The sequence below is a fragment of the Somniosus microcephalus genome, chromosome 7 (genome assembly GCF_052327205.1).
Source record: "Somniosus microcephalus isolate GS21.2 chromosome 7, FLI_Smic_1.0, whole genome shotgun sequence".
Lineage (NCBI taxonomy): Eukaryota > Metazoa > Chordata > Chondrichthyes > Squaliformes > Somniosidae > Somniosus > Somniosus microcephalus.
Window position 1 is genome coordinate 260083934 of NC_140993.1, and position 9855 is coordinate 260093788.

The window sequence follows — 9855 nt, forward strand, 5'->3', positions numbered from 1 at the left end:
ACGTTTCGAAAAGACAGGCAGAATGGAAAAGGAAGGGGAGTAGCCCTGATAATAAAGGATGACATAAAGATAATGGAGAGAAATGATCTTGGCTCGGAAGATCAGTAAGTAGAATCAATATGGGTGGAGATAAGGAATAACAAGGGGCAGAAAACACTGGTGGGAGTAGTATATAGACCCCCTAACAGTAGCTATACCGTTCGACAGAATATTAATCAGGAAATAGTAGGAGCTTGTAACAAAGGTAATGCAATAATCGTGGGGTCTTTAATCTTTATAGACTGGACAAATCAAATTGGCAAAGTAGTCTGGAGGACGAGTTCAAGGAATGAATTCAGGACAGTTTCCTAGAACAATATGTCATGGAACCAACCAGGGAACAGGCTATTTTAGATCTTGTATTGTGTAATGAGACAGGGTTAATTAGCAATCTCATAGTAAAGGATCCTCTGGGGCAGAGTGATCATAATGATAAAATTTCACATGAAGTTTGAGAGTGACTTGCCCAAGTCCGAAACTAGAATCTTAAACTGAAATAAAGCCAATTACATAGGTATGAGGGGCGAGTTGGCTAAGGTAGTTTGGAAAAATAGATTAAAAGGTATGGCGGTAGATAAGCAGTGGCTAGCATTTAAAGAAATATTTCATAATTCTCAACAAAAATACATTCCATTGAGAAACAAAAACACCACAGGAAAAGTGATCCAACCATGGCTAACTAAAGAAGTTAAGGATAGCATTAGATTGAAAGAAGCTTATAATGTTGCAAAGAATAATGGTAAGCCTGAGGATTGGAAGAGTTTCAGAAACCAGCAAAGGATGACCAAAAAATTGATAAAAAGGAAAAAAATAGAATGAGAGAAAACTCGCAAGAAATATAAAAGCAGATTGTAAGAGCTTCTACAAGTATGTAAAAAGGAAGAGAAAAGCAAAAGTAAACGTTGGTCCCTTAGAGGCTGAGACAGGAGAAATTATTATGGGGAATAAGGAAATGGCAGAAACATTAAACAAATATTTTGTATCTGTCTTCACAGTAGAAGACACAAAAAACATATCAAAAATGGTGGGGAACCAAGGGTCTAATGAGGGTGAGGAGCTTAACGTAATTAATATAAGTAGAGAAAAAGTACTAGAGAAACTAATGGGACTAAAAGCCGACAAATCCCCTGGACCTGATGGCCTACATCCTAGGGTTCTAAAAGAGGTGGCTGAAGAGATAGTGGATGCAATGGTTTTGATCTTCCAAAATTCCCTAGATTCTGGAATGGTCCCAGCGGATTGGAAGGTCGCAAATGTAACACAGCTATTCAAGAAAGGAGGGAGAGAGAAAACAGGGACCTACAGGCCAGTTAGCCTGACATCAGTCATCGGGAAAGTGCTGGAATCCATTGTTAAGGAAGTGGTATCAGGGCACTTAGAAAATCATAACATGATTAGGCAGAGTCAACGTGGTTTTATGAAAGGGAAATAGTGTTTGACAAATTTAATAGAGCTTTTTGAGGATGTAACTAGCAGAGTAGATAAAGGGGAACCAATGAATGTAATATATTTGGATTTCAAAAAGGCATTCGATAAGGTGCCACATAAAAGGTTATTACACAAGATTAGGGCTCATGGGGTTGGGGGTAATATAGTAGCATGGATAGAGGATTGGTTAATGGACAGAAAACAGAGAGTAGGGATAAACAGATCTTTTTCAGGTTGACAGGCTGTAACTAGTTGGGTGCCACAAGGATCAGTGTTGGGGCCTCAGCTATTTCCAATCTATATTAATGACTTAGATGAAGGGACTGAGTGTAATGTATCCAAGTTTGCTGATGATACAAAGCTAGGTGGGACAGCAAGCTGTGAGGAGAATACAAAGGGCAGGATTTTCATTGGGCTGTGGAGTCGGGATTGGAGGCATGTGGGGGGTTAAAATCCCAAAATCAGGGGTCCCAGCCCCATCCCGCACCCAATCCGCCTCCATGCCAGTTTCAAAGGAGGTGGGTAGCCGCCCCGCACTGGGACCCGCCTCCCCAAGGCAGGTAGTTAACAGGCAGTTTTTAGCCTAATCCCTATTTTTAAGGTTGAAGTGTGGGATTCCCGATGGCTCCAAACCATGCCAAGTTAGAGGAGGCGGACCGTCGGGATGAAGGGCTTGGAGGGGTCGAGATGTCGGTGTTCAGGTGAGTAATGTGTGCATGAGTGCAAAGGTAAGTGTGTTTGGTGTGTCTAAAATGTTTAAAGAAGTTTAAATTACCTTTTCTTACCTTTTCAGCCTTCTTTCCTTTAGGTCTCGGGAGTCCCTCTCTCACTGGCACAGAAAGCAGAATGGCTGCGAACTGTCAAAAGTGACAGCCTTCAGCTTTCTGTGCAGGAGAGATTTCTAACTGAGTCTGTGGAGAAGGACTCAGGTTAGAAGTAAGACTGTCAGTGTTTGACAGCTTCAAACAGCTGTGAAACGCTGCTATTTCATCTGTCAAAACCTCCTGACAGATGAAATTTCAGTCTGTGATGTCACCTGTTGCCAGGTGGCCCTTAATTGGCCTGCTGAGCCCGCTGGGCGGGCTCAACAAGGTCAATCAAGTTAAAATCGCGTGGATTGGCCACATCTCGATGGAGGCAGGACTACAACCCCGAAAGTTGTAGTCCCACCTTCTACCCGACTCCTGAATGAAAATCCAGCCCAAAGAGTCTGCAAAGGGATATAGATAGACTGAGTGAGTGAGCAGTAAGGTGGCAGATGGAGTGTAATGTAGGGAAATGTGAGGTTATTCACTTTGGTAGGAAGAATAGAAAAACAGAATATTTTTTAAATGGTGAGAAATTTTCAAATGTTGGTGTTCAGAGGATTTGGGTGTCCTTGTGCAAGAAACGCAGTTACAGCAAGCAATAGGGAAGGCAAATGACATGTTGGCCTTTATTGCAAGGGGGTTGGAGTATAAGAGTATGGAAGTCTTGCTACAATTGTACAGGGCCTTGGTGAGACCACACCTGGAGTACTGTGCACAGTTTTAGTCTCCTTATCCAAGGAAGGATATACTTGCCTTGGAGGCGATGCAACGAAGGTTCACTAGATTGATTCCTCGAATGAGAGGGCTGTCCTATGATGAGAGATGGTGTAGAATGGGCCTATACTCTCTGGAGTAGAAGAATGAGAGGTGAACTCATTGAAACATACAAGATTCTGAAGGGAATTGACAGGGTAGATGCTGAGAGGTTGTTTCCCCTGGCTGGAGTGTCTAGAACTAGGGGCATAGTCTCAGGATAAGGGATAGGCCATTTAAGACCGAGATGAGGAGGAATTTCTTCACTCAGAGGGTTGTGAATCTTTGGAATTCTCTGCCCCAGAGGGCTGTGAATGCTGAGTCTTTGAGTATATTCAAGGCTGAGATAGATAGATTTTTGGACTCTAGGGGAATCAAGGGATATGGAGATCGGGCGGGAAAGTGGAGTTGAGATCGATGATTAGCCATGATCTTACTGAATTGAGAGGGGTCGTATGGCCGACTCCTACTCCTATTTCTTATTTTCTTATGCAAGTTCATATTCTAAAAAGAAAAGACTTACATTTATGTAGCGCCTTTCATGACCACCGGACGTCTCAAAGCGTTTTACAGCCAATGAAGTACTTTTTTTTGGAATGTAGTCACTGTTGTAATGTGGGAAACGCGGCAGCCAATTTCTGCACAGCAAGCTCCCACACACAGCAATGTGATAATGACCAGATGATCTGTTTTTGTTATGTTGATTGAGGGTCAAATATTGGCCAGGACACCGGGAAGAACTCCCCTGCTCTATTTGAATGTCCCGCCACCGACCGCAAAATCTGCCCCAAGATTGTGCAGGACTGTAAATGACCTTGACACTACATCAGACCATCCTGAAAATCGAGAAAATATTATACATCCCTTTATCTTTCATGTCCTTCAATTACTTCCCTTGGCAAATATCTATCCAGCACCCTCTTGAATTTACCAACACAATCCACGTCCACACATTCGCTACGCTTTGTGTAAAGTAGTTAAAGTTAAACTGTTTTGAGTATAAGAGTAAATACGTCTTACTGCAATTATATAGGGCCCTGGTGAGACCACACCTGGAGTATTGTGTACAGTTTTGGTCTCCTTACCGAAGGAAGGATATACTTGCCATAGACGGAGTGCAACGAAGGTTCACCAGACTGGTTCCTGGGATGGGGGCATTGCCCTATGAGGAGAGATTGAGTAGACTAGGTCTATATTCTCTAGAGTTTAGAAGAATGAGAGGTGATCTCATTGAAACATACAAAATTCTTAGTGCTTGACAGGGTAGATGCAGGAAGGATGTTCCCGATGGCTGGGGAGTCTAGAACCAGGAGTCACAGTCTTAGAGTAAGGGGTCGGCCATTTAGGACTGAGATGAGGAGAAATTTCTTCACTCAGAGGGTGGTGAACCTGTGGAATTCTCTACCCCAGAGGGCTGTGGAGGCTCAGTCATTGAGTATATTCAAGACAGAGATCGATAGATTTTTGAATATTAAGGGAAGCAAGGGATATGGGGATAGTGCAGGAAAGTAGAGATGAGGTTCAAGATCAGCCATGATCTTATTGAATGGCGGAGCAGGCTCGAAGGGCCAAATGGCCTACTCCTGCTCCTATTTCTTATGTTTACTTTATCTCTTCTGAGATTAGGTCCATATTCTCTTGTAGAGTTTGCAATATCAACTTGCGTTACTAGGATTCAGTCTGTTTATACCCCTCTTAGGATCTGGAAAACTTCAATTGGATCTCCCTAAACCCCCTCCTCTGAAATATAAATTTCCCCACTTTCCATAGCCTTCTTCACGGTTTGATTGCCGAATCCCAGTTATCAAGTTGGGGTGTATTTACACTGCAGCTACCGACTGGTCAGTCTCAGATTGGTAGCTACACTTCAGGTTTTAGCGAGGTACTTTCACTGCCTGATTGGATCTGGATATTCTGCTACCCAGGAGAGGGCTCTGCACATGCATTCATGTGCAAAGATCCTCTCCCAGCAGTTAAATTGTAAACATTTAGACAGTGCGAGTGGCAGCGTCGACATTCTATAAACATTTAAATTAATTACAGTTCCGTATAAAAGTTGTCCACAGGGTCCAAGAGATCCCTTGCACTCGCTTTAAACTCCACGCAGCGTCGAGCTGAAGCAATGTAAAACTATCTGCACCGTGAAATCTCAATCTGCTTCAGCCCCGAATTAGGCCAGGCCTCGGCTCTAGAATAACGTTACAAGTTGAGCATTAGTCGTTTCTGTTCCATACCCACTAGAATTGTAGTGTAACTGCCCCCATTCTGGCCTTTCACTGCAACCTCCCCAAATCCAAGATGTCCCTACTACTGTATAGACAACCAGAATTGTATGCATTGAAACATAGAAAAATAGGAGCAGGAGTAGGCCATTCTGCCCCTCGAGCCTGCGCCGCCATTTAATATGATCATGGCTGATCCTCTATCTCAATACCATATTCCCACTCTCTCCCCATACCCCCTACCTTTTGTGTCTTGAAATCTATCTATCTATCTCCTTCTTAAATATATTCAGTGACTTGGCCTCCACAGCCTTCTGTGGTAGAGAATTCCACAGGTTCACCACCCTCTGAGTGAAGACATTTCTCCTCATCTCAGTCCTAAATGTCCTACCCCATATCCTGAGACTGTGACCCCTCGTTCTAGACCCCCCCAGCCAGGGGAAACATCCTCCCTGCATCCAGTCCGTCTAGCCCTGTCAAAATTTTATACAACTCAATGAGATCCCCTCTCAATCTTCTAAACTCTAGTGAATACAGGCCTAGTCGACCCAATCTCTCCTCATACGACAGTCCTGCCGTCCCAGGAATCAGTCTGGTGAACCTTTGCTGCACTCCCTCTATGGCAAGTATATCCTTTCTTAGGTAAGGAGACCAAAACTGCACACAATACTCCAGGTGTGGTCTCACCAAGGCCCTGTATAACTGCAGTGCTCCAGGTGGAGCTGGACCAGTGCTCTGTACTTTCTTGGACCTTTAACGCTGCATCCTTGGAAAAATAGAAAGTCACAAGGCTGTAAAAGTTGTTAAGTCTATCGAACCCACCTTACTGCTGTGTGAGCAGTTATAACAGATGATGAGTTTCTCTTCAAAGTGAAACTGGACAAGTACCTTGAAGAAATCTAACCTACTTGCCCCTACAACCTTCCTTGGTAAGCTATTCCAAAAATTAACTACCCTCTCAGTGAAGTAAAGCTTTCTCACATCCCACCTGAAATGACCACTCTTCAACTTACACTTGTGACCCTTGTTCTGCTATCTTGCAGCAAATTAAATATTTTCTCTACATTCCTGAGTCTTATTAATTTGCATACCTCCAGCATATCTCACCTCAGTCTTCTGTCCAAAGATTGCCAGTTCTGCAAGACTATACCCATATGTTTTATTCTGTAGTCCACTCATCATTCAAAGTAGCTCTTCTCTGCACCTTTTCCAGCTCAGCTACATCCTCCCTAAATTGAGGGTTCCAGAAGTGCATGCAAGACTTCAGGTGCAGACTGAGAAACAATGGGCTGAATTTTGCAGTGGTAAGGACAGCAAAACGGTCAGCGTTTGCAGTCATTACCCCTCTGAAATGGACAGCAACTTCAGGATTTAGCACATGCGCAGATAAACGCGGGAATCCTGAAGTTGGAGTTCCCCCGCCAACAGATCCCTGTTTATAAAGACCCTGGGCTAGATTTCCGGGGAGCCGTCAGGCGGGGGTTCAGGCGTGTTGGGGGGGAAATCCCGAATTTGGGGGTCCCGCCACCATCCCGCCCCACGTAAGTTTCAGGGGCGGCGGGTACTCGCCCCGCACTGGGACCCGCCGAAACCAGGCGGGAAGGGATTAGTGCCAATTAACTGCAGGCAGTTTTTAGCCTAATCCCTATTTTGAGGGGTTTCGTGTGGGTTTCCCGACGGCTCCAAACCACGCCAGGTAGAGCAGGCGGGCCATCGGGTTGAAGGAGTTGGAGGGGTCGCGATGTCGACGCTCAGGTGAGTGATGGGTGCATGAGTGCAAAGGTAAATGTGTTTGGTGTGTCTAAAGTGTGTAAAGAACTTTTACTTACCTGTACTTACCTTAGCAGCCTTTCTTCCTGTAGCCGTCAAGAGCGCATCACTCAGCCGGAACTGAAAGCTGAACGGCTGAGATCTGTCAAAAGTGACAGCCTTCAGCTTTGAGTGCCGGTGAGAGTTCTAACTGAGTCTGTGCAGAATGACTCAGCTTAGAACTCAGAGTGTCAGTGTTTCACAGCTTCAAACAGCTGTGAGACACTGATATTTCAACTGTCAAGAACTCTTGACAGATGAAATTTCAGTCTGTGACGTCACCTGTTGCTGGGTGGCCCTTAATTGGCCTGCTGAGCCCGCTGGGCGGACTCAACAAGGTCAATCAAGGGAAAATCGCGCGGATTGGCCAGACGTCGAAGTAGGCGGGTCAAAAACCCAAAAAGGGGAAGTCCCGCCTTCTTCCCAACAGGTTCGGCAAAATCTACCCCACTATGTTTGACATTCTCTGGTACCACTCTGTTATTTAAGAAATTCCTCAATGTTAGTGCCAGAACTCAGTACATCCCAACCTTCCCAGATGGTTCATTCACTTAGATCTTATTCAAGTAGCTAGCCACCATCTCTGTAGTACTGTTAATTGTATCACACTCCTTGTTCTCACTCCCTTGCAGCATCAACTTTCCTACAGTCCCTGTACTATCCTGATCCCTTGTAAATACAGAACTAAAGAACTCATGCAATTTTTCAGCCAGGTCCACATTTTCACGAATCTCAACCCCATTCTGAGAAGCCAGTGGAACTGTATTCTTGTGCTTCCTCTCTTAAATGCCGTTGTACACTGTGCTGATTGTTTCACCACTTGATCACGAGATCCCCAGAACCCTTGCTGGGTTGGGGTCCTATAGACTCGTACTAATTAGCCAATATGCTCACTCCTTATTCCCTTTCCTCAATTTCATCACTCTGCAGTTATCAGCATTGAATGGCATTTGCCACTTAACAGCCAAACTTCCCAATCTATCCAAACTCTCTCCATTTTGTCAGCGTATTCCCCGTTATTTGCAAGGCCCGCCTAGTTTGGTGCCAGGCCAACTTAGAGAGCTTTCTGTCTCCATTTCCAAATAATTTATGTAAATCATAAACTACTGCCGCAGCACTGATTTTTGAGGCACGTCACTGGTCATCTTGCTCCATATCTGTGGCTCCATGGACAAATACCTGCTGCTTCTTCTAATTCAACTAATTTCCAATCTACTTCAGAAGCTGCTCCCTTATTCCATGCCTTCCAACCTTGTGGATCACTCTCCTAAATGACATTGTGTCAAAAGCTTTGCTTAAGTCTAAATATGGTATGCCCACTGTGTTCCCATGTCCACCCAATCAGTTATTTCTTTGAAAATCTCCAATATAACTGTTGAGCATGATTTCCCTTTCCATAAAGCCATACTAACTCCCTCTTATTATTCAATATGTCTCCATTTGCTTTATTATTCCCTCCTTCAGGATGCCTTCCAGTATTTCAGCTACCACAGGTGCTGAGCATATTGGCATTAAATTCCCAGGATTATGTTTCTGCCCATTTTTTATAAATTGACTTGATCCTCCGGTAATATTCCGGTTTCCAGTGGTTTCACGAAAGATACCTGCCAGATTCTGACTGATTTCATTGGCTATTTCCGGGTGGCTTGTTCTCCTTTCAGCCCGTCACCTCTTTATTTGCAATTTCTATCATCATTCTAAATATTTCCTCATCTCATTGGACAAGGGCCCCTTGCTTCATTTGATGAAAGATATAAAGAAGTCATTTAGGATATCCTACCTGCTGAAATAGATACATTTAAGGGGATGCTAGATAAGTAGATGAGGGAGAAAGGAATAGAAGGATGCGCTGATAGGATTCGATGAAGTAGGGGTGAGAGGAGGCTCGTGTGGAGCATAAACATGGACTAGTTGGGCCGAATGGCCTGTTTCTGTGCTGTAAGTGCCATGTAACTTTAGGTAAATAATAAAGCACTATTAAAAATATAACTTTTAATTACAATTCAGTTTAATGTGCATCACTATTGCAAAATGCATGTTAGGTCATTGAAACAACAGTAGCTGAAAGCCAGATGTGACCTAGCAACCCAGGTGTTCAGGAAAAATGCTGTTAACAGTAAGGATTGATGGTCTAATCAAAATGTCACACTCAGATCCTCAGCAGGGTGGTTTTGAGTGGGGTGAGGAGGATAATATTCAGCGGCTTAACTCATGCTTAGTATTATGGTAAATCAATGCTGACATTTTCAATTGTGAAAAGATTTTCTTTTCCCTAAATAACATCGGAAACAACTCTCTCAGCCTTCCGGAGAAAGTCATTCAATCAGCGAAACAGTGCGCAAGCCAAACTCTTCAAAGACCAGATTTAAGGGGAAAAATTAAGATTATGAATGTTAAAACTAACAAAAAAAAAGTTAAAACAAGGCATGCGTCTATTCACCTTATGACTGGACCGCAAATGTTTTTAAAGGGGTTTTTGCTTTTATATTTTAACATCGTACAAAAAAGCTTCTGGTGCAGATGTTGGAGATTTATATACATCATATATACACACATATACATGCATTCATAAATATATGTACACATATACATACACATATATGCGTACAACAAATAAGAGTATTTTAGTTTCCAATTGATGAATTATCAGTTAATATTCTTATAAAATACTAAGTATTGTAATGTACAAGCTAATATTATATATTTAAATAAATCTAGAGAGCCATTTTTTCAGATCAGTCAAGTGGCACTGAGCATACTTACTTATATTTATTTTTGAGTTGCGAATTCTTGAA

The 9855-nt window shown here is 43.2% G+C and overlaps 1 protein-coding gene across 4 annotated transcripts in view; it reads right to left on the reverse strand.

Moving 5' to 3' along the window:
• znf407 (zinc finger protein 407) overlaps nt 1-9855 on the reverse strand; it is a 659746-nt gene that overhangs the window by 398113 nt on the left and 251778 nt on the right. The window lies entirely within an intron of this gene.